Source organism: Nerophis ophidion, linkage group LG08, assembly GCF_033978795.1.
Source record: "Nerophis ophidion isolate RoL-2023_Sa linkage group LG08, RoL_Noph_v1.0, whole genome shotgun sequence".
Taxonomy (NCBI): Eukaryota; Metazoa; Chordata; class Actinopteri; order Syngnathiformes; family Syngnathidae; genus Nerophis; species Nerophis ophidion.
In genome coordinates this window covers 41,445,341-41,452,840 of record NC_084618.1, presented here as the reverse complement: position 1 = coordinate 41,452,840, position 7,500 = coordinate 41,445,341, and the positions used below count along the sequence as shown (strand labels likewise).

Genomic DNA, 7,500 nt, shown 5'->3' with positions numbered 1-7,500 from the left:
TTTATAGTCAAGGCAGAGAGTGAGTGGGGGGGGGAAAATGTATTCTTCCACCAGGAGAAGCACTTGCTCAATAGTTAACACATCATAACGAATCCCATATTTCAAGATTTGACTCAGTCGAAATGCATTTTTTTTTTCCTACTGATATCATCGACCGGCCATCACCGTGCCGAATATTAACATCACCTTTGGTATCGACACCATCAGCGTACGTATTGACCATCCACCCCCCGGCTAGTGTACTGTCCCTTTAAGACGAGCGTCAACAGCCATCAATGAGTCGGTGTCGCCAATGATAACCTCCCCAAGTCTCCTGGGGTCCCGCACAAGTTGCTTTCTAAAGTGCACTGACGAACTGGTCGCGCTGGAACCGAAAGGCGCTTGACTCGTCCGGGGCAGAAGGGCGGAGATGCTTCCTATTAACGTTAATAACGTTATCGCTCTCGTCACTCGCGCTCAAGAAGGCGGTGCTGCTCTCCTTCTTCATCCCGGAGGTGCACTGTGATTGGAAGCCAACATTACTACACCTCTTCGGGCGCCATTGTTGGCTTTTTTTTAATTTGTTAAACAAGTGATGGGATTCCTCCACCAGCGACCTTTCAAGGTAAGTGGCCGTAAAGGAAGTGGTGTGTACAAGTTGTAACATATGTGGTGAGTGACTGGTTTGTGGTCACTTCCACCTCCATCTTTTCCTCCAGCTGTCAAAGTTTAAAGCGGCCAGGCAATAACAGACAACAAGGCTGCCATTGTAGCGGATCAGCGGCGGATTAACGGAATTCCTCCCCCCACCCCCCCATGCACTGTCTCAATGGCACCAAGTCCGATCTCTCTTTAGCTGCATCTCATATATATATATATATATATATATATATATATATATATATATATATATATATATATATATATACATACATATATGGAGAAAGTCAAACTTTACAAGAGTGGTGCAAGGTGGATGTATTTGCTAAGGAATTGTGTCCTGCTTGTTGTTTGCAGGGCTTGTGTGGGCACTTAAATGGGGATTAAGTGGACATGGAGGACATGAAATAAATAAGTCCCCCTTTAGCTTTACGTCTCCAAATGATCTGCACTAATAGTTTTATAATCCAGTAAATTGTTTTGAATTTATAGGAAGTCATCAAGTCCCAATTATTTGTCAAACTACATGAAAATGTAATCCATTGTGGAAACTGTATTTTTTTTCTTAAATATACTGTAGTTGAACAAACAGGCCATCAAATCAGAACTGATCACATATTTTAACTCGAGGCCACATTGAGAGAAAACAAGTATGTCTGGGGCCCCGTTTGCTTGTTTGTATACGTACATATACAGTGGGGCAAAAAAAGTATTTAGTCAGCCACCGATTGTGCAAGTTCTCCCACTTAAAATGATGACAGAGGTCTGTAATTTACATCATAGGTACACTTCAACTGAGAGAGACAGAATGTAAAAAAATTCCAGGAATTCACATTGTATGAATTTTAAATAATTTATTTGTAAATTATGGTGGAAAATAAGTATTTGGTCAACCACTCAAAGCTCTCACTGATGGAAGGAGATTTTGGCTCAAAATCTCACAATACATGGCCGCATTCAATCTTTCCTTAACATGGATCAATCGTCTTGTCCCCTTAGCAGAAAAACAGCCCCAAAGCATAATGTTTCCACCCCCATGCTTCTTCCTCCAAACCCGACGAGTTGAGTTTATACCAAAATGGATACATGGATGATATAGCAGAGAATTGTGAGAATGTCATGTGGTCAAATGAAACCAAAATATAACTTTTTGATATAACTGATAAAACATTTTTTGTTTGCAAATAATCATTAACTTTAGAATTTGATGCCAGCAACACGTGACAAAGAAGTTGGGAAATGTGGCAATAAGTAGAATAGAATAGAATAGAATAGAGTTTTATTGTCATTATTGCAATGAACAGGTTCAAAGAACAACGAAATTGGAGCAGCTCCTCCTAAGGTGCATATACAATATGGTAGTATAAATTTAAAAAAATAAATAAAATAAATAAATAAAAAATAAATTAAAAAAAAAAGATAGAGATGACAGATGTATCTATGTATACATACATAAAACATTATTTCACATTGTAGTCCAAAAAAATAGAAAAACATTTAAACATTACACATGAGGACATGATGGACATATGGACACTCAGTGCCTGTTTAGTGCTACTATGGCTCTTGGGTAAAAGCTATTTTTTAGTCTATTGGTGCTCGCTTTTAGCACCCTGTAGCGTCTGCCTGAGGGTAGCAGTTCCAGGTGGCTGTGCCCGGGGTGGAATGGGTCTTTCAGGATGCTCTGTGCTTTCCTGAGACAGCGGGAGCTGTACAGGTCAGCCAGGGGGGGGAGGGGGCATCCGATTAACTTCTGGGCGGTCTTTATGACTCTCTGGAGCGCCGTTCTCTCTGCGGCCGTGCAGCTGCTGAACCACACGCAGATGCAGTAGGTCAGGATGCTCTCAATGGAGCACCGGTAGGACACCAGCAGTTCCTGTGAGAGGTGGTTGTTCCTGAGTATTCTCAGTATATTATTCAAGTACTGATAAAGTTGAGGAGTGCTCATCAAACACTTTTTTGGAACATCCCACAGGTGTGCAGGCTAATTAGGAACAGCTAGGTGGGTGCCATGATTGGGTATAAAAGCATCCATCCATCCATTTTCTACCGCTTATTCCCTTTCGGGGTCGCGGGGGGCGCTGGCGCCTATCTCAGCTACAACCGGGCGGAAGGCAGGGTACACCCTGGACAAGTCGCCACCTCATCGCAGGGCCAACACAGAGAGACAGACAACATTCACACTCACATTCACACACTAGGGCCAATTTAGTGTTGCCAATCAACCTATCCCCAGGTGCATGTCTTTGGAAGTGGGAGGAAGCCGGAGTACCCGGAGGGAACCCACGCATTCACGGGGAGAACATGCAAACTCCACACAGAAAGATCCCGAGCCTGGATTTGAACCCAGGACTGCAGGAACTTCGTATTGTGAGGCAGACGCACTAACCCCTCTTCCACCGTGAAGCCGGTATAAAAGCAGCTTCCCTGAAATGCTGATAGATTCACAAACAAGGATGGGGCGAGGGTCACCACTTTGTCGAACAGCTTTAGAACATTTCTCAATGAGCTATTGCAGGGAATTTAGGGATTTTACACTCTACGGTCCGTAAAATTATCAAAAGGCTCAGAGAATCTGGTGAAATCACTGCACGTAAGCGATGATATGACGGACTTTTGAGCCCTCAGGTGGTACTGCATCAAAAACCGACATCAGTGTGTAAAGGATATCACCACATGGGCTCAGGAACACTTCATAAAACCACTGTCAGTAACTACAGTTGGTCGCTACATCTGTAAGTGCAAGTTAAAACTCTGCTATGTAAAGCAAAACCCATTTATCAACAACACCCAGAAACACCACCGGCTTCGCTAGGTGGGCCCGAGCTCATTTATGATGGACTGATGCAAAGTGGAAAAGTGTTCTGTGGTCTGACGAGTCCACATTTCAAATTATATTTGGAAACTTTGGACGTGGTGTCCTCCAGAACAAAGAGGAAAATAACCATCCGGATTGTTAAAGGCGCAAAGTTCAAAAGCCAGCATCTGTGATGGTATGGGGGTGTATTAGTGCCCAAAGCATGGGTAACTTACACATCTGTGAAGGCATCATTAATGCTGAATGGTCCATACAGGTTTTGGAGCAACGTATGTTGTCATCCAAGCAACTTTATCATGGACGCCCCTGCTTATTTCAACAAGACAATGCCAAGCCACGTGTTACAACAGCGTGGTTTCGTAGTAAAAGAGTGCGGGTATTTTCGTGGCCCGCGGGCAGTCCAGACACGTCTCCCATCAAAAATGTGTGGCGCATTATGAAACGTAAAATACGACAGCGGAGACCCTGGACTGTAGAACGACTGAAGCTCTACATAAAACAAGAATGGTAAAGAATTCCACTTTCAAAGCTTCAACAATTAGTTTCCTCAGTTCCCAAACGTTTGAGCGTTGTTAAAAGAAAAGGTGATGCAACACAGTGGTGAACATGCCCTTTCCCAACTACTTTGGCACGTATTGCAACCACGACATTCTAAGTTAATTATTATTTGCTAAAAAAAAATAAAGTTTGTGTTTGAAGATCAAATATCTTGTCTTTGTAGTGCATTCAACTGAATGTGGGTTGAAAAGGATTTGCAAATCATTGTATTCTGTTTATATTTACATCTAACACAATTTCCCAACTCATATTGAAACGCGGATTGCATATATATATATATATATATATATATTTATATATATATACACACACACACACACACACACACACACACACACACACACTCATATATATACAGTATATACATTTTTGCAATGTGGTGTCGACTTGTCTAGGGTGTACCCTGCATTCCACCCAAATGCAGCTGGGATAGGCTCCAGCCACTACCGCGACCCCGACAGAGACAAGCCGTAGCAAACGGATGGATGGATTTATTGCTGTAAAGTTGAAGTACCACTGATAGTCATTTAATTACACTTTGCATTTGACCCATCCCCTTGTTTCACCCCTGGGAGGTGAGGGGGGGCAATGAGCAGCCGCAGTGGCTGCGCTCGGGAATCATTTTGGTGATTTAACACCTAATTCCAACCCTTGATGCTGAGTGCCAAACAGGGAGATAACGAGTCACATTTTTATAGTCTTTGGTTTGACTCGGCCACATTTTGCTGCATTACATGTACTCTGATATCACCTACAGGTCAAGTAAGTCAATGCACGTTGACTAAGACGATAACAAAACTAACCGACACTTCTGTTGACGAATTGAAACGAGACAAAAAATGTTGACAAAAACAAAATCCAATATTTTCATTTTAGTCTTGCAAATGGGTGGGACAAGTTGGGAATATATCAAATCACAGCTCTTTAACAGCGCACATATGAAAGTGGATTGGGAGTTAGTTCCAAAGGAGAGCCAATCGGATGCTTTTCCTTATGAGATCAGGAAGTTGGATTTCTCAACGCGAAAACAAAAATTACATCACATCATGCGTACACCTGGGAGAAAGTGACAAGGACATGTTTTATTTTTGACGCTATATGGTGCCGTCAGCATCATATAGCGTACATCTACGCTATATATGTGTATATATACCGTATTTTCCACACTATAAGGCGCACCGGATTATAAGGCACACATTCAATGAATGGCCTATTTTAAAACTTTGTTCATTTATAAGGCGCATAGAATAGATGCTACAGTAGAGGCTGGGGTTATGTTATGCATCCTTTAGATCATGGGTGTCAAACTCTGGCCCGTGGGCCAAATCTGGCCCGCCGTGTTATTTAATTTGGCCCTTGAGGCAATATCAATTTAGCATTACAGCTGGCCCGCCGGTGTTATACAGCGACGGTGCCACTGTAACACCGCATTCACCGCTAATACTCATACTTGCCAACCCTCCTAATTTTCCCGGTAGACTCCCGAAGTTCAGTGCCCCTCCCGAAAATCTCCCGGAGCAACCATTCTCCCGAATTTCTACCGATATCCACCTGGACAACTATATTGGGTGCGTGCATTCAAGGCACTGCCTTTAGCGTTCTCTACAACCTGTCATCCAGCCGCTTTTCCTCCATACTAACAGCGTGTCACATAATATTTGTGGCTTTTACACACACACACACACACACACACACACACACACACACACACACACACACACACACACACACACACACACACACACACACACACACACGAATGCAAGGCATACTTGGTCAACAGCCATACAGGTCACACTGAGGGTGGCCGTATAAACAACTTTAGCACTGTTACAAATATGCGCCACACTGTGAACCCACACCAAACAAGAATGACAAAACATTTCGGGTGAACATCCGCTCCGTAACACAACAGAATAAATACCCAGAACTCCTTGCAGCACTAACTCTTCCGGGAAACTTCCAGCAAACTGACCAATAATTAACGTTTTATTCATGCATTTTCTCTTGCTACTTCAAGGCTTGAATGTTTGGTTCATTCATTATTGTTATTTTATTTTCAAATTTATATTAGCCTGTGGAAAAAAATTGATATTTACCTCAGAAGATTTCAAATAGAAAAAAAGGCATAAAATGTTTATTTAAATTGTATTTGATGTGCCATTGATATTTTTTTAAATAATTATTATTATTATTTGAAACTGGATTTTGCATATCACTAAAGTTATATAAGCCTTGCTTGTTCAATATTTATTGCAAAACTTGTTTGGGTCCCTATTAAAAGGTTAATTTGTTCAACCTTGGCCTGTGGCTTTGTTCCGTTTAAAATTTTGGCCCACTCTGTATTTGAGTTTGACACCCCTGCTTTAGATGGAGCTGCGCTAAAGGGAATGTCAACAAAACAGTCAGGTCAGTCAAACCAGCGTTCTGACAATTCCGTTCACTCACAAAATGAATAAACAGCTGTTTTATTATTTTCCCCGATTCAATAAACACGTAAAGAAAGTGATACTGTTTCGGTAAATCAAACGTTAGTGCAATCACAATAGTGCAAAGCAATAATATATCAATAACTCAACGTTGCTCAAACGATAATGTCACACAACACACAAAATAAACATGTAAATCTCACTTAATTAAGTTATTCCTCATCCACGAATCCCTCAAATTCTTCTTCTTCAAGTGTTCGAATCAAACAGTTGGGCGAATACGGCATCCTCGTCTAAGTCGTCATTAAACTAGGAAGTGTCGCTGCTGTTAATGTTAAATTCTTTCGCTGCTGCTCTATTCCCGTGTTCTACTGTGTGACTGATCGCCTTGAGTTTAAACTGCACAGAAACGGAACGCCTCCCGAAGTCATATATCCCAGCACGCGCTGCGCGCTTCTTCTCCTAGGGAAAATAAGATAGGCGGCTGAAGCGCACTTCTTCTATGGGGGAAAATAAGGTAGACGGCTGCTTACTGTAGTTGCGAGACCTCTTGTGGCATTTTTAATTCGGACACTGAAGAAGAAGAAATCAAGGGATTTGTGGATGAGGAATAACTTAATAAAGTGTGCTTTACATGTTCATTTTGTGTGTTGTGTGACATTATCGTTTGAGCAACGTAGAGTTATTAATATATTTTTATTACTTTGCACTATTTCGAGACGTCGTTAATGGAGTCAGTGTCGCTGCTGTTTGGCAGTTCAGTGACAATTCCTGCTTTCCTGAAATCATGTCTCTCAATAGGAGCCATTTTGGGGTCTTTACATAAACACACAAATGGAAATGAGACGGCACGGCCTGGGGTAGTCATATATCCCAGCATGCACCGCGCGCTTCCTCTCCTGTGGGGGAAAATTAAATCGGCGGCTGCTTACCGTAGTTGTGAGACCTGTTGTGGCTCAACATTGGTCCATATATAAGGCTCACCAGATTATAAGGCGCACTGTCAGCTTTTGAGAAAATTTTAGGTTTTTAGGTTGCGCCTTATAGTGCGGAAAA

General features: G+C 42.0%; 1 protein-coding gene across 1 annotated transcript in view; it reads left to right on the top strand.

The window, feature by feature from the left end:
* Nucleotides 1–261: 261 nt before the first annotated feature.
* The window catches only part of LOC133557785 (zinc finger protein 516-like), a 53,201-nt gene continuing 45,962 nt past the window's right edge, over nt 262–7,500 (top strand). The window contains exon 1 of the mRNA XM_061908580.1: nt 262–604. The gene's annotated coding sequence lies outside the window, so the exon portion shown is untranslated. The remainder of the gene's footprint in view (nt 605–7,500) is intronic.